This window comes from Nicotiana sylvestris, chromosome 8 (assembly GCF_000393655.2).
Source record: "Nicotiana sylvestris chromosome 8, ASM39365v2, whole genome shotgun sequence".
In the NCBI taxonomy this organism is placed as follows: domain Eukaryota; kingdom Viridiplantae; phylum Streptophyta; class Magnoliopsida; order Solanales; family Solanaceae; genus Nicotiana; species Nicotiana sylvestris.
In genome coordinates this window covers 1,346,590-1,373,801 of record NC_091064.1, presented here as the reverse complement: position 1 = coordinate 1,373,801, position 27,212 = coordinate 1,346,590, and the positions used below count along the sequence as shown (strand labels likewise).

Here is a 27,212-nt window from a genome sequence, read left to right as displayed (position 1 = left end):
TAACTATGTTGAACTTCTTAGATGGTATACTAAAAGATGTGATCATATTGTTGCCGATGCATTTAAAAAAGCTCCAAAGAATAATCAATTGACTTCTCCATACATTCAAAAGGATATTATTACTGCATGTAAGATGGAAACAGTTAAATGTATCATTGAGGATTTAAATAATGATCACCTTTCCATATTAGTTGATGAATCTTGTGATGTGTCATGTAAGGAGCAAATGGCTATTGTTTTGAGGTATGTTGATAGAAGGGGAAGTGTGATGGAGCGATTTATTGGTATTGTTCATGTTCGTGAAACTACTGCTTTGTCTCTAAAGAATGGAATTATTGGTTTACTTGCTCAACATTCTTTAAGTCCATCTTCCATACGGGTACAATGTTATGATGGAACAAGCAATATGCAAGGTGATATAAATGGGCTTAAAATCTTGATGCAAAAAGAAAGTAAAGGTGCCCATTCTATTCATTGTTTTGTTCATCAGCTTCAACTAACTTTTGTTGCAGTGTCTAAAAGATGTGATGAAGTGCAAGAACTTTTGTTGGTTGTTTCCGATATCTTAAATATGATGGGATCTTCTTTCAAGCGTAGAGATGAACTTCGCGAATCTCAAGCGGAAGAAATTGAAGAAGCATTACGTAAAGGTGAGCTTGAAATTGGTAGGGGCTTAAATCAAGAATTAGGTCTTGCTAGAGCTGGTGATACTCGATGGGGTTCTCATTTCAAATCCTTTAACAATTTTATTCTTATGTTTGACCCTATCATTGATGTACTTGATGCAATTGTTGTTAATGCACGTTTTGAAGAAAAGTGTAAGGCAAAGGGATATCTTAAACATGTTTAATGTCACACCTCCTTTTTCCGTACCCGAGAGGGTACAAAGGAGTTTTTCCAATTAAAGGACAATCGAAACGGGATTTGCTTATTTATTTCAGAGTCGCCACTTGGGAGATTTAGGGTGTCCCAAGTCACCAATTTTAATCCCGAATCGAGGAAAAGAATGACTCCATATTACAGTCTGCGTACCAGAAATCCGGATAAGGAATTCTGTTAACCCGGGAGAAGGTGTTAGGCATTCCCGAGTTCCGTGGTTCTAGCACGGTCGCTCAACTGTTATATTCGGCTTGATTATCTGATTTTATACAAGTGTGAACTTATGTGCAAAATTTAACTTTTAAACCGCTTTTGTCATTTACTGTTATTTTATCAAGAATTGCAACGTCGTGAAAACATATCTCGAACCACGTTACATCAATGCACCCATGGTTGTTGACATATTTCGACTCGGTTGAGATTTGGATTTGGGTCACATAAATGTGCACCCGAGTTTAAGAAAATTAAATTATTAAAGGCGTGCCTAAAGCAACTAACGTATTGGTATTTTGGGGAAAATCGTAAAATTTGCTAAACGGCATGTCCCGAATTTTAAGTGTTTTTAATATATGTATACATTTAGAGGGCCCCGCAGCTTCTACATTTTTTGTTTATCGAGGCTCGTCTCATTCATTATTAAAAGGATTTACAACGTCATGGAAATGCATCTCAGACCACGTCACAATCAATGTACCCGTGATTAGAGACACATTTCGATTTCATTGAGACTTGGATTTGGGTCACATAAATGTGCACCCGAGCTTAAGGAGATAATATTATTAAAGGCGCGTCTAAAGTAACTAGCGCATTATTATTTTGGGTAGGGTCGTGAGATTTGCTAAACGACCCGTCCTGGAAACAGAATGCTTCGATAATATACTCTTAACGAGGGCCCCGCAGCTTGTGCATTTTTATTTGTCGAGGCTCATCTCGTCTTTGTTTTAACAGGATATCCTATAGCAACTACGTTTCTTGTCGTGCTTGTCTCTACTAATTGAAAGCATAGATAGTCCTAGTTAATTATATGTTTGCAGGTCGTTTATAGCAGAATTCAGAATGCTTAAAAAAAATAAGAAACAAGGCCGCGCCCCACGGACAAGCGAACGAATCTCGTGGGCCCAAACCCAGTTTGTGCGGGATGGGCCAGGCTTGGGCCACTGGGTTTCCGACCAGGCACTGCTTGGTTCGTTTCAACTTGGGCTCGACCTTTATGAGGTTGAGACCGTAAACTTGCATTCTTTGTTCTAAAAGTGTGGTTTATCAATTATAACAAAGTAGCTTATCAAAAGGAAATGAACTTAGCTAACAATGGATAGCTTTGTACATGACAGGCATTCAATGACATGCTTGAACAAAATTGACTAAAGTTCAATATGTAACCTACTGCCTTGTGAATACTTTTAACTACCAGCCCATATATACAAACTAACATTCAATTACCCTACATTGATATTTACTAGGCATGCAGGCTACTTCCAGTATCCAAACGAAAATGTAAACTATTATACATTACATGATATTCAATATAACAGTCCATGTATATAAAAAACAACATCTGCAGATCTTCTCTTTTGTATTCATGCTCAACTTTCAAGTTACATTGATAGTATTAATTGTGTACCTGGTTGGGAAGACAAAAGAAGAAGGAAAAGATCAGTTGAGTAGTACACAGCAAACACAGCAGCAGCAGATAAACAGCAACAACCCAGCAACAAACAACCAGCCACAAGGATGAAGTTAACAAGTGGTCGAGCAACAAACAAATAATCCCAGAAACAGGATAGTAGAAAAAAAAACCAGCCGAGAAAGGAACCAGAGTGTTCTACGCAATAGCAACAGAAATTCAATAACCACCAAAGCTCAGCAAATAACCAACACAACTTCGACAATCAGTGAGACCAAAACTCAATCCGCAACACACAGAAGCTCAGTATAGTAACAATCACAGCAGAAGACAAACAGATTTCTCCTAGTGGAACAGTAACAACCCCAGTTAGAATAACTGACTTGGCCAGAACAGCTTAACCAACTTAGTTCCTTGTGCAGTTTTGGACAGTGTTTAGTTAAAGTGTTCTGAAAATTTCTTTTTGTTTTCTTCTTTTTTCTGAAGACCCAAAAGTCCCCTCCCCCATTTTAAGTTCTGAAACAGCTTATTTATAAGCCAACAACCCAGTGCAGCTAAGCTGCCTGGATTCTGCCAATTATGGTCTGCCCATACCCCTTAGCTTCCCATGCCTAAAGACATTTTCTTGGAATCCTTAATCAGCCCCCCATGCTCTGTCTCATTACTCTAATCAAGGGTTATGGGCTTAGTTAAGTATTCATTTAATTCCCATGCCCTTGTGTTTTGTTCCCCATTAATAGTATTTTAATTGACACTTGACAGCTTCTTTCAATCCTGAACACTCAGTCAGATTTTCCAGTTCGAATCCCCCCTCCCACAGCTAACAAACCAAACTATAATCAGTCCAAACAAACCTTCACAAAAATCAGCCAGTAACTGGATGTGAAACTAACCTAAATCAGCCAGTTAGGTCGTTTGTTATTTAATACTGTGAAACTAACGTTAAACATGTGACGAGTCGACTTCGCGAGTTATAACATATACTAATTAATCGCTAATCAACTAAACTTAAAACAGAAACAAACTGAGTGTTTTAGGCCTTTTCCGGACAACGATGGAACTTTACAAACTTAATTACTTGACGACGTTACTCAGGTCGACTATACGAACTATCATACGTAACAATTAAACGACTAACAACATAGACTAAACAGGGTACCAATTTATTTCAAAACTCGGGACATTCAATTATGCAGTTTTTGAAACTTAACTAACCGACAATATCAATCGAAGTGACTAAACATCTTATAACACTCAACTAACATTCAAGAAAAGAAATCAACCAAACAAAAGGGTCTTTGAAGATGGACAGAGAATAATCAAAAACAAACTAAACAAAACCATAAACATATGCATAACTCCTAAACAAAAAGCAAGAAAGGACGATTACATCGGAAACTTACCTCAAACGAAAACAGGTTTGGTTTTTTTAGGGTTCTGGGACTCAGATTTGGGATTTGACAAGTTATGCTTGCATTTGACCGGAACCAAAGCTAGTTAAGGCCTCACGGACGTTAGGGGAGTGACCAAGGTGAATATGGGGTGGTTTGGTGTAGATCTAGGTTTGGTCTCGGATCTTCGAATGAAGATTCGAGACGTTCGGGGAAGATTCGAGGTAACCTGAGTATGGATTTGGAGAGGGGGGGTCATGGTGGTTCAGGGGTGTTAGACTCACGGCCAACGACATCGCTGCCGCCGGCTTTCAGGCGAAGGGTGGGGTGGCGGCTAGGGTTTGGGTGTTAGGGTTGGTCCCTTCTGAGAGAGACGAAGGAATGAGGGGTGGGTGTTTGGATAGGGGGCGGGGTAAAAGGGTTAAGTTTATATATGCATTGAGGGTATAGGTTCTGGCCGTTGGATCAAGTGAGATCTATGGCCAGGATCTATTCTCTTATAAAGGACGACGTCGTTTAGGCGTGTGGTGGGTTGGACCGGGTAAGGAAATGGGTCGGACCAGATTAACGGGTCTAGTGGATGTGATCCTGGCCGTTGATTCGTTTGAGATCAACGGCCCAACTTAGACGGGACAGAAACGACGCCGTTTGGACCGTGTCCGGGTAGCCTGTGTTTGGGCTAGATCGGTGTCCTGGACTTGGCCTATTTTTTGTTTCATTTTTTTTGGCCCAAAACGATTTTCAGCACTCTTTCTTTTGTTTTCTAGTTTTAAACTAAATGAACTAAAATAAAAATAAAAATAAATAACTAAAAAAAATGAAATTAAAACAACCAATATTGTAACACTTTAACATAATTATCACACACATATGGAAATATTTAAGTAGGTTAAATCCCAACCTAGAATAAAAGATGCATATATATATTTTTTGAATTTTCTTTTAATGACCGAATTATGGTTTAATGACATACATATTTTGTATTTTGTTTGATAAGATTAAACGAAAAATGGGCAGAACCACAAATGACTACCAACACGTGTCACGTAAAAATCGAAAAATTGTACAACGAGGCCATTTGCCATTATTTTTTATTTCTTTTTGGAGTGATTGTCCGTGAAGCAAAAATCACGTGCTTACAACTGCCCCTCTTTGCCCGAAGACACGAAGGGTTTTCGCGCAAAGATAAAGCGAGCGATTTTTGCTCGTCCGAGTACTCCGTGTGAAGCATTTTTGAAAAAAGATTTGACCGAACCTTTGCTTCCGAGGTTTCCTACATATCCTGGGCTGAACAGGAATCAGGTCAATGTAGTTCGGGAAATTTTGGTAGCTGGGACTACCGTGTGACTGTAGTGTTTACCGCTGTTGTGTGCTACTTACATGCTGCTGTAGGATGTTACCGCTAACTGATCTCCTTGTTACATTGTTCTAAAAGGAAAAACAAAAAGCTAGGCTAGACTGTGGACCATAAGATCTCCTCTATCTTCAACTTGTTCTTGTCGCCTTGCTTTCTTGTCGGCTTGCGTTTTCCTCCGATGCTTTTATTTTGTGAACTTGAGGGATGGTACTGGCCTTTTGCTCTTCTGAGTACCAGTTTTCATCATTTTCTTGGTCCGCTAGGGGGCATGGCCTTCTTCATTAAGCTTTTCAATGATTCCTTCGGTGGTACAACTTTCTTCATCAGATTTGTTGTGCTGGGCACGGTCTAATGTTCACAAGCCGCTTCTTTCAAAACGCATCCTTTTGACTCGTGCGCCTGAGTTTGCAACCTTCTGCTTCCTGGTGTGGGGGATTTTTGTTGTTTCCTGCTGGATATTCCTATTGTAACCTTCGGCCTTCTGGTGGGGCTACTGCTCTCAAAATCTGAAATATTTAAACTAAAACATGAAAAGTATTCCTCTCGTTATACAGGTGGGCGCCTATTTAAACTAAGACATGAAAATTATTCCTCTCGTTATACAGGTGGGTGCCTATTTAAACTAAGACATGAAAAGTATTCCTCTCGTTATACAGGTGGGCGCCTATTTAAACTAAGACTGAAAATTATTCCTCTCGTTATACAGGTGGGCGCCTATTTAAACTAAGACATGAAAATTATTCCTCTCGTTATACAGGTGGGCGCCTATTTAAACTAAGACTGAAAATTATTCCTCTCGTTATACAGGTGGGCGCCTATTTAAACTAAGACTGAAAATTATTCCTCTCGTTATACAGGTGGGCACCTATTTAAACTAAGACTGAAAATTATTCCTCTCGTTATACAGGTGGGCGCCTATTTAAACTAAGACTGAAAATTATTCCTCTCGTTATACAGGTGGGCGCCTATTTAAACTAAGACTGAAAATTATTCCTCTCGTTATACAGGTGGGCGCCTATTTAAACTAAGACATGAAAAATTATTTTGTTTCCCCGTTCCTCCGAGAAAATTTTGGCAACGGCAGAAAATTTTCTTCTCCGGTTTTGGTGACCTTTCTGGCATTGCGTCCTGCTGCCATCATCAACCTCTATTTCCTGCAGCAAACAAAAGATTTAGTTAGTTTTAATCATGGTGGGCAGCGATGTCCTTCCCGCTGGGGATGATTTTATCCTTTTCTTTTCTTTGCTCTATGCTCCCACAACTGGTTGGTGGACGACGCTGCTTGCTGGGGGTGGTTTTCCCTTTATCCCCCTTTCTGCTTTCTCTTTTCAGGACATGCTGTGGGAGTCTTCTTTTAATCCCGAAACTACTCCCTTCAGGGGTTTACTTCCTCCCGGAGCTGCAAGGCATAGAATTGCATTGCCCGAGGATATCTCGCACCGGTTGATTTCCCTTTCTTGTGGCGTCTAGCACTTCGGATTCGGGTCCGGGATTTTATCAACATTCTGTGGGGAAACCTCTTCGGAACTTGGTCCACAAGTCCTTCACCCGTGCCTTTTGTCTTATTGCCTCGGCTCTTGGCCTACCCTTTTCGTATTTTGCTTTCGTACCCCTTCGGCCTCTGGTAGTAAACTTTGAAAAATCTTTTTCAAAACGAATTCTTAGAAAAAAAATGAAAAAGATAGAAAAGGAGGAAAATCTTTCTGAACCAATACTTGGTGGAAAAAGGAAAAGAGAAGAACTTATCTGGATAACATGACCGGTCCTTGTGATCATGACGTGCCCCATAGATTCCCGACCCAGTCTATTTGTATCAATCAACTTGCCAGATGACCTTACTTGATGGGGATAAATGGGCGTCCATTTCTTTGTGAATGTGGATCCTTTTGTTGATCTGTCTCGTCGCCTCATAGTGCCCTTCGAGGGGTTTTCACTAATGAGACTCTCTCTTTTCTCTCAGCTCCCGGCGCCTTATGGTGCCTGTGAAGGTTTTCACCAATAAGACTCTCTCGTTTTATATCCCTCATCTTTCGTCGCCTTGTGGTGCCTGCGAAGGTTTTCACCGCCAAGACTCTCTCATTTTATTATATATTTTTCAACAGAGGATTGGAGTGCCGTCGATATGACCCTCTCTTCTGGAGATCAATTCATTTCCCATTTTATGCTCCTCTTCTTTTGCCGGGGATCAATGTATTACTCTCGGCTTTATTTGCCTGACTTGGCACCTCTTGGATATTGATCGGGAGGTCTTTTGGACGTCGATGTTGGTTTCGGTGTGGGGATAAGAGAAAGGCTAACAAAAATGAAATAACTTGATGGGTGATACGCTACAACTTTTGGAATCAAACCTTTGTTGGAACCTTAAAACATAACCTCTGCCCCAGTTTTCTTGTTTGGGGGATTTTACTTTTTACACTATGTTGGGCTATGTGCGTTATGCACACTGTGCCTATTATGCATGCTATGGATATTATGCATACTATGACCGAGCCGTGAGGCGCCTACGTATCCTCTTTGAGGAATCAGGTCAAACGTAGTTCCCAATTTCCTCTTTTTCATTTGACTTTTCTTTTTTTTCTTTTGTTATCATTTTTCTTTTTGTTTAGTTGTTTTCTTTTCTTTCTTTCTCTCCTTTTTTTGTTTTTCTCCTTTTTTTTCATTTTCTCTTAAAAATTTTCTCTTCTTCTTCTTTCTCTTTTCATATCTTTTCCGTTTAGTGATTCCAAAAGAGGGGTATGAAAGAATGACTTAAGGCTCAAAAGGGGGAAACAAGGGTAAAGAGTGTTTGGATAGAAGAAAGAATTGCCTCCGTCATTTCATTATCCAACAAGTACCAAGTACAAACAAACGAACCAACAATTGCCATAATCGAAGAAATTACGCATAATATCTCTTGACTGCATCTGAATTGATAGCCATGTCAATACATCTTCCCTCGATATTCGTCAAACACAAAGCTCCATTGGACAATACTCTGGTCACGATATAAGGCCCTTGCCAATTTGGGGCGAACTTGCCTTTTGCCTCGACCTGGTGTGGGAGGATCTTCTTCAATACCTGCTGCCCTACTTCAAACTTCATGGGGCGTACCTTCTTATTATATGTTCTCGCCATTCTCTTCTGATACAGCTGACCATGGCACACTGCTGCCAATCTTTTCTCGTCTATCAAGCTCAATTGTTCCAATCGAGCTTTGACCCATTCCTCGTCATCAATCTCGGCTTCAGCGACAATCCGGAGGGACGGGATTTTGACCTCTGCTGGTATTACGGCCTCAGTTCCGTATACCAACAAATAGGGAGTTGCACCTATAGAAGTCCGTACGGTAGTGCGATAACCCAACAAAGCAAAGGGTAGTCTTTCGTGCCATTGTCTAGATCCTTCCACCATCTTTCGCAGTATCTTCTTGATGTTCTTATTGGCTGCTTCGACCGCTCCATTCGCCTTGGGACGATATGGGGTGGAATTGCGGTGTGTAATCTTGAATTGTTGGCATACCTCTCTCATCAGGCTGCTGTTAAGATTCGCACCGTTATCCGTGATGATTACTTTTGGGATCCCAAATCTGCAGATGATATGGGAGTGCACAAAATCCACCACCGCCTTTTTAGTTACCGACTTGAAGGTTTTAGCCTCAACCCATTTGGTGAAGTAGTCAATGGTTACTAGAATGAACCTATGACCGTTGGATGCTGCTGGCTCGATAGGTCCAATGACATCCATGCCCCATGCAACAAACGGCCAGGGTGCTGACATCGTATGTAACTCTGTTGGCGGAGAATGAATCAGATCTCCATGTATCTGGCACTGATGGCATTTCCTCACGAAAGTGATACAGTCGTGTTCCATGGTGAGCCAATAATACCCTGCCCTAAGGATCTTCCTTGCCAATACATATCCGCTCATATGTGGCCCGCAAACTCCAGCATGTACCTCTGCCATAACCGTCGTGGCTTGACCGGCATCTATATATCTCAACAATCCTAAATCCGGGGTTCTTTTGTACAAAACTCCTCCGCTGAGGAAGAAACCATTCGACAAACGTCGAAGGGCTCTTTTTTGATCTCTAGTGGCCTATTCCGGATATATTCCCATTCTGAGGTATTCCTTGATATCATGAAACCAGGGCTCGCCATCTGCTTCCTCTTCTACGGCGTTGCAATAAGCGTGCTGATCACGGACCTGGATGTGCAGAGGATCAACATACATTTTGTCAGGGTGGTGCAACATTGATGCTAAGGTGGCCAATGCATCCGCAACCTCGTTATGAACTCTCGGGATATGTTTGAATTTTACCGATCGAAATTGCTTGCTCAGATCGTGCAAGCATTGTCGATAAGGTATGAGTTTCAAGTCCCGTGTTTCCCATTCACCCTGAATCTGATGTACCAAGAGGTCCGAGTCTCCCAAGACCAAGACGTCTTGGACATCCATGTCCGCAGCCAATCGGAGACCCAAAATGCAAGCTTCATACTCGGCCACATTGTTGGTGCAATAGAAGCGTAGTTGAGCTATAACAGGATAATGGCGTCCTGTTTCAGAAATGAGTACTGCTCCTATTCCAACCCCTTTTGGCGTTTGCAGCTCCATCGAAGAAAAGCTTCCAACCTGGTTCCTCGGGTAACTCCAGCTCGTTTGTATGCATTACCTCTTCGTCGGGAAAATACGTTCTTAAAGGCTCGTATTTTTCATCGACCGGATTATCTGCCAAATGGTCAGCCAGCGCCTGGGCTTTCATGGCTGTCCTTGTCACATAGACGATATCGAACTCTGTGAGCAGAATTTGCCATTTTGCCAACCTCCCTGTGGGCATAGGTTTCTGAAAGATATACTTCAATGGGTCCAAACGGGATATGAGATAAGTAGTATACGAGGACAGGTAGTGTTTCAACTTCTGAGCTACCCAAGTTAGGGCGCAACATGTTTTCTCGAGTTGAGTGTACTTGACTTCATATACTGTGAATTTCTTGCTAAGATAGTAGATGGCCTGCTCCTTCCTTCCCGTGTCATCATGTTGCCACAGTACACAACCAAACGAATTTTCCAGGACCGTCAGATAAAGAATTAAGGGCTTCCCTGGCTTAGGCGGGACCAATACGGGTGGATTAGACAGATACCCTTTGATTTGGTCGAAAGCCTCTTGACACTCTGCCGTCCAACTTACCGTAGCATCCTTTATCAGCAGCCGAAATATGGGCTCACAAGTTGCTGTGAGTTGAGCGATGAACCTGCTGATGTAATTGAGTCTACCCAGCAAACTCATTTCCTCTGTTTTGTTCTTTGGCGGTGGCAAATCTCGGATGGATTCGATTTTGGATGGGTCTAACTCAATCCCCCGTCGACTGACGATGAATCCTAACAGCTTTCCTGATGGAACCCCAAATGTGCATTTGGCCGGGTTAAGCTTGATATCATACCTTCGGAGTCTTTGGAAGAATCTCCTTAGGTCTGCTACATGGTCTTCCTGCCGCCAAGATTTTATGATCACATCATCTACGTACACCTCAATTTCTTTGTGTATCATGTCGTGAAACACAGCAGTCATTGCTCGCATGTATGTTGCCCCGGCATTCTTCAGTCCGAACGGCATTACCCGATAGCAGTAAGTTCCCCATGGCGTAATAAAAGCTGTCTTTTCCGCATCTTCCTCGTCCATTAGGATCTGATGATAACCCGCATAGCAATCCACGAAGGATCCAATCTCGCGCCCGGCGCAATTATCGATCAAGATATGGATGTTGGGCAATGGAAAATTGTCCTTGGGACTTGCTTTGTTGAGGTTGCGGTAGTCGACGCACACCCTGATTTTCCCATCCTTCTTTGGAACTGGTACCACATTGGCCAACCACTCGGGATATCGAGTGACCCGAATGACCTTCGCCTGCAACTGCTTAATCACCTCTTCTTTGATCTTTACACTCATTTCTGTCTTAAATTTCCTTAGCTTTTGCTTGACCGGAGGGTATGCCGGGTCAGTGGGCAATTTGTGAACCACTAAATTGGTGCTTAATCCCGGCATATCATCATATGACCATGCAAAAACATCTTTGAATTCCACGAGGGTTTTGATCAATTCTTCCCTGACATTCGGCTCAATATGGATGCTGATTTTGGTTTCTCGGACATTATCAGTGTCCCCTAGATTCACAGCCTCATTGTCATTTAGGTTAGGCTTGGGTTTTTCTTCAAATTGGCACATTTCTCGGTTTATCTCTTCGAAGGCTTCATCTTCGTCACATTCAGAGTCATCGTCACAAACGACCTCTTGTATCATTAAGTCTGATTCAGATTGATTTATTAGACTAGATCGAAGATCCGTTGTGCATGCCTGTCATTAGAACCAGTAAAAAGAGAACTGTTCAGAAAGAAAAGAACAAAGCAAAAATTAAAATGGGACAAAAGAAGAGAACTTTATTAAACTTGCGGGATAAAAGGGTTCACACTTTTACAAAACAAAAGTCAAATTTGGATTACACCCTGGAATAATCCGAACAAAACGAAACAAACATAACATAAATCAAAGCCTACTACCAAGACTCCCCTCGGACAGGGAGAAGAGTAACCGTCCAATTGTTGGTTTTGGCCTCAGGCCCCACAAATTGTATCTCTACACGGCTGGAACTTTCTCCAGCTTCTACCATACTGACATTAGCGAATAGCCTCTCGAAACTCTGATTCAGGTCTCCATCCATACCAATCAATGGTCCTAGAATCTTTGGGACCGCTGGACCTTTGGCGCTTGCTCTGACAAAAGATCTTGAGAGACGTGGCACGGGTTTGGGAAGATACCAGACTTTCTTCTTCATTTTCCGCGCTTGCTTTACATCCGCTGCAGTTGGTTTGAACCCCAATCCGAAATTTTCCAGATTTTTAGGCAGGGAGACAGGTTGGACAATCCCCTGAAGCTCGACTCCCAGGCCTTTTCCCGGCACGAATCCATTATCCAGCATTTCCGAGACCATCATGACTGTCGCGGCAGATACCCTAGGGTGCGGGATGATTTCTCCTTCAGAAATTTTGTTTGCTGACACTGTATCGAAAATTTGGTAGACCCAAGGACCTTTGTCATCATCGGTCTCTATGAAAGGTACGATGGCGCCACCCATGGTGCACGTCGTGTCCTCGCCGTGTAGCACGACCTCTTGTCTTTCCCACTCGAACTTCACCATCTGATGTAGGGTGGAGGGCACTGCTTTGGCTGCATAAATCCATGGTCGTCCTAATAAAAGGTTATAAGATACTGTGGCATCTAGCACCTGGAACTCCATGGTGAACAGGACTGGACCGATGGTCAATTCAAGTACAACATCCCCTACAGTGGCTGTTCCATTTCCGTCAAATCCACGGACACAGATGCTATTCTTGCGGATTTTTCCGTGGTCGATCTTTAACTGGTTCAGAGTGGATAATGGGCATATATTGGCACTTGAACCGTTATCCACCAATACCCGAGTAACTACCGAGTTTTCACATTTGTCGGTTAGGTAGAGAGCTTTATTATGCTCCGTACCTTCCATCGGCAGGTCATCATCTAAGAATGTTACCCTGTTTACCTCGAAAATCTTGTTGGCAATGGTTTCCAGGTGATTTACAGAAATCTCATTGGGCACATGAGCTTTGTTCAACATCTTCATCAAGGCCCGACGATGCTCCTCAGAATGGATCAGTAATGACAGCAGCGAGATCTGGGCCGGTGTTTTCCTCAGTTGTTCGACCACGGAGTAGTCCTGCACTTTCATCTTTCTCAGGAACTCCTCAGCCTCTTCTTCGGATACAAGTTTCTTGGTTGCAGCTGGGTTGGTTCTCCTTAACTCTACCGGAGCAAAACACCGACCTGATCGAGTCAACCCTTGCGCTTCGCAAATAACTTCCTCCACCTGTTTTCCTTTGTACATCACTACTGCCTTCTCGTATTTCCAAGGCACAGCCTTGATATCAATCATTGGCAGCTGGACTACGGGTTTTATGGTGACCAGTTCTCTGTATACCCCCTTCAGCACAATTGCGGGTGTGGGCGGAGTCCCCAACTTGTTTGGCTCAGGTTTGCTTGTTTTGGCGGACGGGTTCTTTCCCAATATTACTACTGGCTTGACGCCTTCTCTCTGCGACTGTACCCCCACTCCTCCACTGGTCGATCCTTCTCTCGGAGCGGCCTGGATCATCATCACTGTTTGCGAGGGCTTTCTCAACTCTCCTTCCTCATACACCAACTCGATCATGTGTGTCTCGTGGTGCGCTGGCAGTGGGTTCTGATTGATGTTAGGTGCCTCCGGTGTCTGGACCTCGATTTTGTTAGTATCAATGAGGTCTTGTATTGCCTGCTTCAGTCTCCAACATTTTTCAATTTCATGTCCCAGCATCCCTGAGCAATATTCACAGCTTATCGTCCTGTTCACATTTTGAGGCGGGGGTTTTGCTCTCTGGGTTCGACAGGACTTACCAAACCCAACCGTCTCAATTTGTGGAATACGGCGGTATAGGACTCTCCCAGCTCGATAAAGGCTCTATGTTTCTGTAGCCTATCATTTTTAGCAGCTTGACTCCCTCGAAAACCTGTCCCTGGGGAGGTTCCTGTATGCTCTGGGTGGAGGGTAGGTATTTTGTGGTGGTGGGTAGGTATTATGTGGAGCTGGGTATGTATTGTGGGGAGCCGGCGCACACCATTGTGGGCGAACCGGAGGTTGGGTGTATGTCTGGGCTTAATGGACGGTGAAATGCGGTTCTTGGGGTGGATAGCAGTGATGCGGTGGGTTGTATGGGTAGTTTGTCCTGTGAGGTCTGGGTTAGTTGTAGTGTGGCCTGCCGGATCTGGACCAACTGCCTGCCTCGATCGTGGCAACTTCTTCTTTCTTTCTTCTCAGCGCACCTCCCGTGCCGTTCTGAATAGCCTGGGTCGTTGCCTTGAGTGCCGAGTAGTTCAGGATCTTGTCAGACCTCAGACCCTCCTCTATCATGACCCCTATCTTGACCACCTCGTTGAAGGATTTTCCAACCGTTGTCACCAAGTGACCAAAGTAGGTTGGATCCAATGTTTGTAAGAAATAGTCCACCATCTCTCCCTCTCTCATGGGAGGATCGACTCTGGCCGCTTTCTCTCTCCAGCGGAACCCGAACTCGCAAAAGCTTTCCCCGGGTTTCTTCCCAGTTCTCAATAATGTGAGACGGTCAGGGACTATCTCGAGATTGTACTGGAAATGACATGCGAAAGCCTGCGCCAGATCATCCCAAGTGTACCACCTACTGGAATCCTGCCTGGTATACCATTCTAGTGCAGATCCGCTCAGACTTTGGCCGAAATAAGCTATTAGTAGCTCATCTTTGCCGCCTGCCCCTCTCATTTTGCTATAGAATCCCCGCAAATGTGCCATGGGATCACCGTGCCCTTCATATAAATCAAACTTAGGCATCTTGAACCCAGCCGGGAGTCGGACGTCCGGGAAAGGGCATAGATCTTTGTAAGCCACGCTGACTTTATTGCCCAATCCATGCAGGTTCCTGAAGGACTGCTCCAGGCTTTTGAACTTTCTCAATACCTCATCCTGTTCGGGGGCTTTAACCGACTTTTTAATCTCTACCGGTACCTCTAAGGGCGGATTGTAGGCCTGTGGTTCGGGGGCATGGAATGTAGGCTCAGGGGGTAGTACTGCGTATCGTGGGCCTGAAACAATGGCTCACTGGTCGTTCTTTGCAAGGTGGCTGATGTGGGTCCCACAAAAGTGGGAATATTTGGCGTTGGGAGAGGTTGATAGGGTGGTGGAGCTTGGGAATCATGAGGGCTTCTTTCTTGATGATAACGGGGATTTGGGAGGCTTGTGGAAGGGCCAGAGTGAGGGTATTCCGGCATGTGCCCCAGTGGCTCAGGGCTCTTTTGTGCTTTGGCTAGAACTAGCTGCATTGCATTCATCTCTAGTCCCATCCTTTCAATCTTTTCCATCGCTTCTTTTAACAACTGGCTCATCGGCCTTTCTTCCTCATTACTATTCTCTGAAGTAGTCATGCTTGTTGCTACCGGTCCTTTGGATCTGGTTTGGTAAGAATGTGTTGCCAGAGTTCTTTAACAACTAACTTGTCTGGTTCAGACAATAACAAACTTTGTTAGCGTTAGAGCTTAACAGATTTGATCATAACACATAGAGGATGCAATGCTCCTAGGTAGTTAACCGTTTCTATATGCTTTGCTCCAAACAACATGCGTCATCTCGGCTTGCTCATTCGTCCATTTTTAAAGTACTTTGGGAAACCCTGTGTTTTATTTTATTTCTGTATTTTCTTTTCTTTCTTTATTAAAAGCGGTCGAATCTTATGGGGATTGCCTACGTATCACGTCCCCGCGCGAATCAGACCAGGCGTAGTTCTGCCACAAAGTAAAGACGCACAAAAATTCTTTTGGAATCAATTAATTTCATTCTCAAAATTTTGCTATTACAAATTACTTCAAACAAGGAACAACAATAGTACAGACTCCATAGTTCTTAACCTGATTTGACTAAAAGAAAAGAAAACAACATACGGGAAAGCAATAAAGCCAAATAAACAGGACTCGACCAAAGATTAGTTCTCCAATTTAGGGGCCCGCGAGGCATCATTCGGCCTTTCCGCAGCCCTTGGCATGAGGTCCCTCTGCAAGCTCTTCAACTCGTTCATAATCCTGTGGACGCAGCCCATGATGGAAACAAGGAGGGTCTTTCGAGGTATTCGCTCACATGCTAGGCATTTCATGTAGATGTAATGCCCAATCTCGTCAATCCTTCCTCGAACGTTGTCCCTTTCAATGAACAATTGCCTGATTTGTCGGTTCTTCAATCCCAATGCCTGAGCATTGTCGGCAAGTCGATCCTGGAACAACTCCATTTGTCTTTCCATGCAGGCCATCGCATCGTAGCAATGTCTTCTGTCGGCCTGGGCGTCTCGTGCTTGTTTGATGATCCGATCATGTAAAGTGGAGTTCGTTTCCCTTAATATCCCGATGCTCATTTCACAATTCCTCATGACTTGTTGCCGACGCTGCCTTCGGGCCATTGTGCATCTTGCCCATCTGACCTTCATCCTTGCTATGCGAGCTTCTGATTGTTCTAATTCTTCTTGGCTTGGACGACCTGATTTTTCAAACTTGCTATTAACCTTTCGTCGGAGCGACGTTTCTGTCGGTCAATGTTGCTTTTGCTGGCTTGGAGTAGGCGGGCCTTTAGTGTCTGGTTCTCTTGGGCTAGCTTGTTCTTTTTGCCCTGCTCCGAGGTGACTTGCACGTCGTTCTCAAATATAATCCTCTCGACTTGTTGCTTTAGCTTTTCGATTTCAGCTCGGTAGCCTTCTTCTCGTTTTAACCAGCCCCACTCTACCTGTGAGGATTTGTCAAAGCCTTGGATGTGAGCTCTCTTAGTTGGTCTCTGATGTTCAAGCTCTCTTCTGTACCACGGGAGGTATTTCGGAGACACTTCGCCCTTAGCCCGATCTCGTACACAGGTATTTACCTTCAAGGTTTGACATTCATTCCAGATCCTCCGAACGAATGCTTCAGGGAACTGCCCACCAGGTCCGATTTCAATCACCTGGCTACTGAGATCTTCTTCCTTCGGGATTACTTGGTATCGTCCCAACTGCCTCAACACCCTACATGGTGCGTAGGGCTGGATACTTTGGAGACCCATCAACAACAAATAAGATTCGGTGGCTGACATGTGTATAACCTCATCTAGGGGTAGCCACTCGAATGCCCACTCTATCTGGTTTGCTGAAACAGAGCGCAGTAGCGTGACCCATTCGGCGACCCCTTCCGGCAATCTGAACCCGTTGATCCTGGCGGGGAACTCCTCTATACAAGTTTTTTGCGACGACCCATATTTCAGAATTTGAGGGCAGCGGCATAGATGATATATCACCCACATTTGCAGTAGTACATTGCATCCCTCAAAGAAACTTCCTCCGGCCTTGCAGATAGTGAGTGCGCGGAAAATTTCTGCATTTATCATTGGTGCCAAAGTGCTTTTTTCTTGTCTGATCAGAGTATTGACTACCCCGGCGATTTGTATGTTAATTTTTCCATCTTTTCTAGGGAACACCAAAAACCCCAAAAAAGCTATCATAAAAGCAATACATCTATGTTTTCCCATTCTAACCGGCTCTCCCCACTGCAGATCTTACTCTCGGGATTGTTGAACCCTCCCAGGTGACCGTATCTGTCGTACAGAAATGCCAAACTACAAAACCCTTTTGATAACTCCGGATTATGTACCGTTCTGCGGATCTTTACGATATCCAGGAACTTGTGTATAGTTACGGTCCTTGGTGCAATGAGGTACTGTTCTTTCATAGGGACATTAGGTCGTCCAATATACCCTGCCAATTCCTCCAGTGTTGGGGTGAGCTCGAAGTGTGAGAGGTGAAACACATTGTGTGCCGGGTCCCAAAATGAAATTAGAGCCCTGATAATGTCTCCTCGCGGCTCGATGTCCAGTAATCCAACCAAGTTTCCCAAGTATACTTTGACCGTATCTTGCCGTGATCCTCCCAAGTCGTTCCACCATGTGCGTAAGCTCAGAGGAACTTTGTTTATAATGGCCTCAGATGAACTCCTACTTGTGCTCATTCTGCACATTTTATTAAGGTGATTTATTAAGGTGAAAGAAATAACATATGTATATACATACATGGGCATATATATATATATATATATATATATATATAATATTTGGTTAAACAAAATCGGGGAGTTGGACCCGATAAGGGTTGCCTACGTATCCCACATCCGGTGGGAATCAAACTGACGTAGTTCGGGTTAGAAATTTATCATGGGTTTTCAAAAATATTTGGACACTGCCTTTTAAGCGAGAAATTTCGAAATTCTTTTTTTTTCATTTTCTTTTTTTCCTTATTATTTTTTCCTTATTTATTTTTTCAAAATTCTCGTTACCACCCGCCGGTCAATATGCAAATTTGAAGCAAATTAATGCGATAACAAATAAAATGCCACATGATGGTCTTTTTTTTGTTCCAGGTTGCTATTCCTAGACGGGCCCAACCCCTGTGTTGAGCCCCCTAAGTCAAATGCAACATGATGCAAATAAACGTTCCTACTAGGGATCCGACATGAAATCACGTTATTCTATGTTCAAAAACCTGGGTCAGTGTTCTAGACAGTGTACCCGAGCGGACAACTCGAATCGAGGAGGGGGCTACGTACCGGGGACCCGCGGGGTCGTCCGGCTTTGTAACTTGTCCGGCCTCTTTCTTATTTCAAGGAATGACACTAACAGAATAGGGAGTCTCAGCCAGCGAGCTTCTCCCCGGAGGTAAGAAGAGAAGGGTTTCGGCACAGTTTATATACAGTTCAAATAATATCAAAGCGGTAAAAGCATCATTTAGCACATTGAGTTAAAACACGTAATAAAATCAGATAATAAATAAAGCCAAATAATAACAATTATTCTAAACTCGAATTCTTAACCCTGAACCAGTGGTTCTGGGTCCAAATCCCCAGTGGAGTCGCCAGAGCTGTCACACCTCCTTTTTCCGTACCCGAGAGGGTACAAGGGAGTTTTTCCAATTAAAGGACAATCGAAACGGGATTTGCTTATTTATTTCAGAGTCACCACTTGGGAGATTTAGGGTGTCCCAAGTCACCAATTTTAATCCTGAATCGAGGAAAAGAATGACTCCATATTACAATCTGCATACCAGAAATCCGGATAAGGAATTCTGTTAACCCGGGAGAAAGTGTTAGGCATTCCCGAGTTCCGTGGTTCTAGCACGGTCGCTCAACTGTTATATTCGGCTTGATTATCTGATTTTATACAAATATGAACTTATGTGCAAAATTTAACTTTTAACCGCTTTTATCATTTACTGTCATTTTTATCAAGAATTGCAACATCGTGGAAACACATCTCGAACCACGTCACATCAATGCACCCGTGGTTGTTGGCGTATTTCAAGTATGTTGAGATTTGGATTTGGGTCACATAAATGTGCACCCGAGTTTAAGAAAATTAAATTATTAAAGGCGTGCCTAAAGCAACTAACGTATTGTTATTTTGGGAAAAATCGTAAAATTTGCTAAACGGCATGTCCCGAATTTTAAGTGTTTTTAATATATGTATACATTTAGAGGGTCCCGCAGCTTCTACATTTTTTGTTTGTCGAGGCTCGTCTCATTCATTATTAAAAGGATTTACAACATCATGGAAATGCATCTCAGACCACGTCACAATCAATGTACCCGTGATTAGAGACACATTTCGATTTCGTTGAGACTTGGATTTGGGTCACATAAATGTGCACCCGAGCTTAAGGAGATAATATTATTAAAGTCGCGCCTAAAGCAACTAGCGCATTATTATTTTGGGTAGGGCCGTGAGATTTGCTAAACGACCCGTCCTGGAAACTGAATGCTTCGATAATATACTCTTAACGAGGGCCCCGCAGCTTGTGCGTTTTTATTTGTCGAGGCTCATCTCGTCTTTGTTTTAACAGGATATCCTATAGCAACTACGTTTCTTGTCGCGCTTGTCTCTACTAATTGAAAGCATAGAGAGTCCTAGTTAATTATATGTTTGCAGGTCGTTTATAGCAGAATTCAGAATGCTTAAAAAAAATCAAAAACAAGGCCGCGCCCCACGGACAAGCGAACGAATCTCGTGGGCCCAAACCCAGTTTGTGCGGGATGGGCCAGGCTTGGGCCACTGGGTTTCCGACCAGGCACTGCTTGGTCCGTTTCAACTTGGGCTCGACCTTTATGAGGTTGAGACCGTAAACTTGCATTCTTTGTTCTAAAAGTGTGGTTTATCAATTATAACAAAGCAGCTTATCAAAAGGAAATGAACTTAGCTAACAATGGATAGCTTTGTGCATGACAGGCATTCAATGACATGCTTGAACAAAATTGACTAAAGTTCAATATGTAACCTACTGCCTTGTGAATACTTTTAACTACCAGCCCATATATACAAACTAACATTCAATTACCTTACATTGATATTTACTAGGCATGCAGGCTACTTCCAGTATCTAAACGAAAATGTAAACTATTATACATTACATGATATTCAATATAACAGTCCATGTATATAAAAAAACATCTGCAGATCTTCTCTTTTGTATTCATGCTCAACTTTCAAGTTACATTGATAGTATTAATTGTGTACCTGGTTGGGAAGACAAAAGAAGAAGGAAAAGATCAGTTGAGTAGTACACAGCAAACACAGCAGCAGCAGATAAACAACAACAACCCAGCAACAAACAACCAGCCACAAGGATGAAGTTCACAAGTGGTCGAGCAACAAACAAATAATCCCAGAAACAAGATAGTAGAAAAAAAAACAGCCGAGAAAGGAACCAGAGTGTTCTACGCAATAGCAACAGAAATTCAATAACCACCAAAGCTCAGCAAATAACCAACACAGCTTCGACAATCAGTGAGACCAAAACTCAATCCGCAACACACAGAAGCTCAGTATAGTAACAATCACAGCCGAAGACAAACAGATTTCTCCTAATGGAACAGTAACAACCCCAGTTAGAATAACTGACTTGGCCAGAACAGCTTAACCAACTTAGTTCCTTGTGCAGTTTTGGACAGTGTTTAGTTAAAGTGTTATGAAAATTTCTTTCTGTTTTCTTCTTTTTTCTGAAGACCCAAAAGTCCCCCCCCCCCATTTTAAGTTCTGAAACAGCTTATTTATAAGCCAACAACCCAGTGCAGCTAAGCTGCCTGGATTCTACCAATTACGGTCTGACCATACCCCTTAGCTTCCCATGCCTAAAGGCATTTTCTTGGAATCCTTAATCAGCCCCCCATGCTCTGTCTCATTACTCTAATCAAGGGTTATGAGCTTAGTTAAGTATTTATTTAATTCCCATGCCCTTGTGTTTTGTTCCCCATTAATAGTATTTTAATTGACACTTGACAACTTCTTTCAATCCTGAACACTCAGTCAGATTTTCCAGTTCGAATCCCCCCTCCCACAGCTAACAAACCAAACTATAATCAGTCCAAACAAACCTTCACAAAAATCAGCCAGTAACTGGATGTGAAACTAACCTAAATCAGCCAGTTAGGTCGTTTGTTATTTAATACTGTGAAACTAACGTTAAACATGTGACGAGTCGACTTCGCGAGTTATAACATATACTAATTAATCGCTAATCAACTAAACTTAAAACAGAAACAAACTGAGTGTTTTAGGCCTTTTCCGGACAACAATGGAACTTTACAAACTTAATTACTTGACGACGTTACTCAGGTCGACTATACGAACTATCATACGTAACAATTAAATAACTAACAACATAGACTAAACAGGGTACCAATTTATTTCAAAACTCGGGACATTCAATTATGCAGTTTATGAAACTTAACTAACCGACAATATCAATCGAAGCGACTAAACATCTTATAACACTCAACTAACATTCAAGAAAAGAAATCGACCAAACAAATAGGCTTTGAAGATGGACAGAGAATAATCAAAAACAAACTAAACAAAACCATAAACATGTGCATAACTCCTAAACAAAAAGCAAGAAAGGACGATTACAACGGAAACTTACCTCAAACGAAAACAGCTTTGGTTTTTTTAGGGTTCTGGGACTCAGATTTGGGATTTGACAAGTTATGCTTGCATTTGACCGGAACCAAAGCTAGTTAAGGCCTGAGGGACGTTAGAGGAGTGACCAGGGTGAATATGGGGTGGTTTGGTGTAGATCTAGGTTTGGTATCGGATCTTCGAATGAAGATTCGAGACGTTCGGGGAAGATTCGAGGTAACCTGAGTATGGATTTGGAGAGGGGGGGTCATGGTGGTTCAGGGGTGTTAGACTCACGGCCAACGGCATCGCTGCCGCCGGCTTTCAGTCGAAGGGGTGGGGTGGCGGCTAGGGTTTGGGTGTTAGGGTTGGTCCCTTCTGAGAGAGACGAAGGAACGGGGGTGGGTGTTTGGATAGGGGGCGGGGTAAAAGGGTTAAGTTTATATATGCATTGAGGGTATAGATCTTGGCCGTTGGATCAAGTGAGATCTATGGCCAGGATCTATTCTCTTAGGAAGGACGACGTCGTTTAGGCGTGTGGTGGGTTGGACCGGGTAAGGAAATGGGTCGGACCAGATTAACGGGTCTAGGGGATGTGATCATGGCCGTTGATTCGTTTGAGATCAATGGCCCAACTTAGACGGGACAGAAACGACGCCGTTTGGACCGTGTCCGGGCAGCCTGTGTTTGGGCTGGATCGGTGTCCTGGACTTGGCCTATTTTTTGTTTAATTTTTTTTGGCCCAAAACGATTTTCAGCACTCTTTCTTTTGTTTTCTAGTTTTAAACTAAATGAACTAAAATAAAAATAAAAATAAAAATAAATAACTAAAAAAATGAAATTAAAACAACCAATATTGTAACACTTTAACATAATTATCACACACATATGGAAATATTTAAGTAGGTTAAATCCCAACCTAGAATAAAAGATGCATATATATATTTTTTGAATTTTCTTTTAATGACCGAATTATGGTTTAATGACATACATATTTTGTATTTTGTTTGATAAGATTAAACGAAAAATGGGCAGAACCACAAATGACTACCAACACGTGTCACGTAAAAATCGAAAAATTGTACAGCGAGGCCATTTGCCATTATTTTTGATTTCTTTTTGGAGTGATTGTCCGTGAAGCAAAAATCACGTGCTTACATTTAACATTTGAGATTGTCTTCATGTTGCATTTTATGTGCACTATTTTAGCAATCACAAATGAGCTTAATGTTGCCTTTCAAAAGAAGGAGCAAGATATTGCAAATGCTATGATACTTGTTAGAGTGGCAAAAGATCGATTGCAACTTCTAAGAGAGAAAGGTTGGGCTTCACTTATTGATGAGGTATCTAAGTTTTGTATCAAATACGACATATTGATACCTAACTTTGATGAACCTTATGTTATCCTTGGAATATCACGTCGTAGAGTTGCAGAGTGCAATTTTTTTCATCACTACCATGCTGTAGTATTATGTAAAATTATTGATTGGCAATTTCAAGAACTCAATAACCGCTTTGATGAGGTGACAACTGAATTGCTTCTTGGAGTTGCTTACTTGAACCCAGTTAACGTTTTTCAAGTTTTTGACATTGATAAGATATTGAGATTAGTGAAGCTATATCCTGATGATTTTGATAAATATTCTATAGTTGACCTTCATTTTCAGCTTGAGAATTACATTGTTGATGTCAGAGATCATGACAAAAGGTTTTTCGATCTTAAGGGGCTTGGTGATCTTTCTAAGAAACTAGTAGAGACAAAGAAGCATGAGACTTATCCTCTTGTGTTTCGGCTAGTAAAATTTGCTTTACTTTTGCCAGTTGCTACGGCTACGGTTGAAAGAGCTTTCTCAGCAATGAAGTTGATTAAGACTGACTTGCGTAATCGAATGGATGATGAGCTTTTGAGTGGTTGTTTGGTGCCTTATATAGAAAAAGAATTATTTAGTAATATTTCTAATGAGGCTATTATGAATACATTTCAAAACATGAAAACTCGTTGAGGAGAATTGTAGTTACGTGCTTGAATTGTGTTTCGTTAATATAATTTAAGTTGTCTTTTTATAATATGATATATTATATTACAATAATTTATTCAATTGTTCACTCTGTTAAATAGTGACACCGCTTATAAAAATTCTGCGTACGCCACTGGTACCTCCAAGGGGTGTGATGTAGGCAGACTACTTTGATGCGAGCGTTAGTGGCTGATTCCACGACTCGAACTCGTGATGCAGTGGCGGATCTACCTTTGGAAGGATTTGGCGAAATTATGCAATATATTCATAGATAATATCTAAAAAGTTGATAATTAACCATGAGCACCCACTATGATTATGTTTTACCATTTAGAATTTACACTAAAATAATTGAACCACCTACGACCTATAAATCGTGGATCCACCACTACCTTGACCTATTGGTCATATGAAGACAACTTTACCGTTGCTCTAAGACTCTCCTTCTAAACGCTTATAGTATAAAAATATCTTATAATGTTAGTGTATTGTTAGTTAAATAATATCCTTAATTCTTACTTTCCACCCTTTTGGAATTGTAAATCCTTCATATTCAATGTCAACAATTGCTTTTCTGAATGAACCAAAGATTGGAGGGAACAACCTCATGCTTTCCTAAACAACTTGCCTTGTATATTTCATCTTCTTGGTGTCTTCCAATGACAAGATTTCACCTGGTCTTTTCTTGTTCGTGATTTCGACATGTTCTAAAACATACAACATAATTAAGTAATTAAAAGTATGCTCTCGCTAACAACTTAACTTATCAAATAAGATTGTCACACGATTCAACATGACATCAGAACAAAAATCTAAGGGAATCTAGTTACGTACTTATCAGATATAACTTATCAGATAAGATTGTCACACGATTCAACCAAGAAGCAAAAGTATTTCCACGTATTTATTAATATAATTAAGTAATTAAAAGTATGCTTTCTCTAACGTTACGTACCTTGAAGGAGAAGCGCGTAGCAGCTGGGATGGCAACGACAAACGACGTCGTATCATGTGCTGCAAATACTAGCAAAACAACATTATCAACAACCTCTTCTTCACTTATCTCACCCATGAATAATTGCTGTCACTAATTTAGAAAGTAATGTCTCTTCTAACTTTCCTTCTTTTCCTTGTTCTTCTATTTCTCTTTTCTTTTTTCTCACAATTTCAAGAATTATTTTCTGTATTTCCAATCTTGCACTTATTGCTCTTGAATATTTTGACCCTGGAAACTTAAATGGTGGTGAAACAACACCTCCCAAGACTCTCTCAAATGTGTCAATTAGTCCTTTTTAGACATCAATTCCAATCAAACACTCAAACACAACATTGAATGCCAAATACCTGAAAGTTCATACACAGGTGCTCCAATCTTCAGTATATATTATGGGGGACTTTTTGCGTGATGGAGTTCTAGCATACTATGCTGGAAGTTCATACACAGGTGCGCCGATCTCCAGTATTTTATGTTGGAACTTTCCGTGTTGCAGCAAAATAATGGCTATTTTTCAGTAACTTTGGAAACGCTGGCTATTTTTCACTGACCAGTCCAAAAACTCGCTAGCCCCTGCTAGTTTTACTAGTTTCTAGGCTTAAAAACCCAAGACTTGAGGGTATAATCCCACGAAAGAATTTATGTGTATTTCCTTGCTTTTCCATTATGGAATTTTTGCCCACAAGTTGCACTGTAAAGATAGGCCATGAACTTATAAACAACTGGAATTCATTATACAATAAGAACTTATTAGCTTCAGCTCCATTGACAACAACCATATTTGATCTCATCATTCTTGTTTTGAAGATTTTTCCATATTTTTGACTCAGGGTTGAATAAATTCTTCATATACTTCGTTCTTTTTTTGTGATTTGTAGAATTGTAGAGTTTCTCCAATCCAGAGAAGTCCCATTTCTCCTGGTGGAAGCTTATTTTTCTTGTTGTTGAACTTGTGGCCACCATTATTACTTGTCATCGATAATTCTGTAGTTTGCTAGCAGTACTTCGTTCATATTCTCGTTTGCTGCCTTGGATTTAGTTTTCTAAATATGTTGTCTTGCTATTACTACTTGTTACCGGTACCTCCTTCATATTCTTTGTTGCTATCTTCGATTTAGTTTTCTAATTATTTGTCTTACTATTACTTGCTATCTGGGCTTCTTTGATCTTCTTTAGCCAAGGTTCTATCGTAAATAGTCTCTTTACCTAGGGTAGGGATAAGAATGCGTACATTCTACCCTCCTCAGACCCCACTTGTGAGATTATACTGGGTGATTGTTGTTGTCGTTTGTTGTTTGGTGGCCAATTTTGTAATGTCTCAATAGAAGAAAAAAGGCTAGTATGAAAAAGACTATGGACAAAGAAAGAGGAAAGTTTATTTCAATAGCCATTGAAAAAATAGAGATTATAGGGAAAAATATATGATTTTTGCAGATTTCAGTGTGTTAATTAGATGAAGAGCTAAAGCTTATTTATATGCTTTGCATGGGGGAATAGCTTAATTAGAACAACAAAAATCACTTAAAGTCAAAGTCACTTTGCCGCCCCAGAAAAAGTCAACCAATTATATAACTACATTTAGCTTGTCAAATCCATTCATAGAATTCCTTTGTTAATACATAATAATACGATTATAGACCATCTTGCATACACCTCGACTAATTTATTTGATATTTACTACCTTCCATCAACAAAGATATGAGATCATTAATCTAGCCCCCGAAATCCAAAAAGATGGAAAAAATCACCTAACGTTCATTCCTTAAATGAGCTTTTGGACATAAGAATTATAAAATTTCAAAAAAAAGTGAAAAAAATTCAAATGAAAATAGTATTTGAAAATTAGAGTTGTGTTTGGACATTAATATAATTTTGGGTTGTTTTTGAAGTTTTGTGAGTAATCTGATTGAAAATTTTGAAAAACAACTTTTTGGAGTTTTTCAAATTTTTGAAAAATTTCAAAATTTATCTTCAAGTGAAAATTGAAAATTTTATGGCCAAACACTGATTTCGAAAGAATGTGAATTTATTCGAAAAAAATGAATTTTTTTAATGTCCAAACGCGCTCTAAACCGTTATCATGTAGATCTATGATCCTTCATGATTATATTTTTCCAAATTTAATTTGGAGGAAAAAAAAGTGGAAAATGTTAGTCGAGTTAATATTTAGTGGATTCAGAATGAGTGTGATTTTATTATATTCATATAAAGGGTAGCCCAGTGCACTAAGCTCCCACTATGTGGGGTCAGGGGAGGAGTCGGACCACAAGGTCTATAGTATACAGCCTTACCCTACATATGTTGACTAGAGTTAGTTAACCAAGCTGATAAGTTAATTATGTAACTACAGTTAGTTAGTTAGTTAGTTAGTACAGTAAGTAGAAGTTAGTTATACTGTAGATATAAAAATGTATTGTACACTCTGTAAA

General features: G+C 41.3%; 1 pseudogene; it reads right to left on the bottom strand.

Moving 5' to 3' along the window:
* Positions 1–25,562, bottom strand: part of LOC104246809 (taxadiene 5-alpha hydroxylase-like) — a 32,215-nt pseudogene extending 6,653 nt beyond the window's left edge.
* Between the last annotated feature and the right edge of the window lie 1,650 nt (positions 25,563–27,212).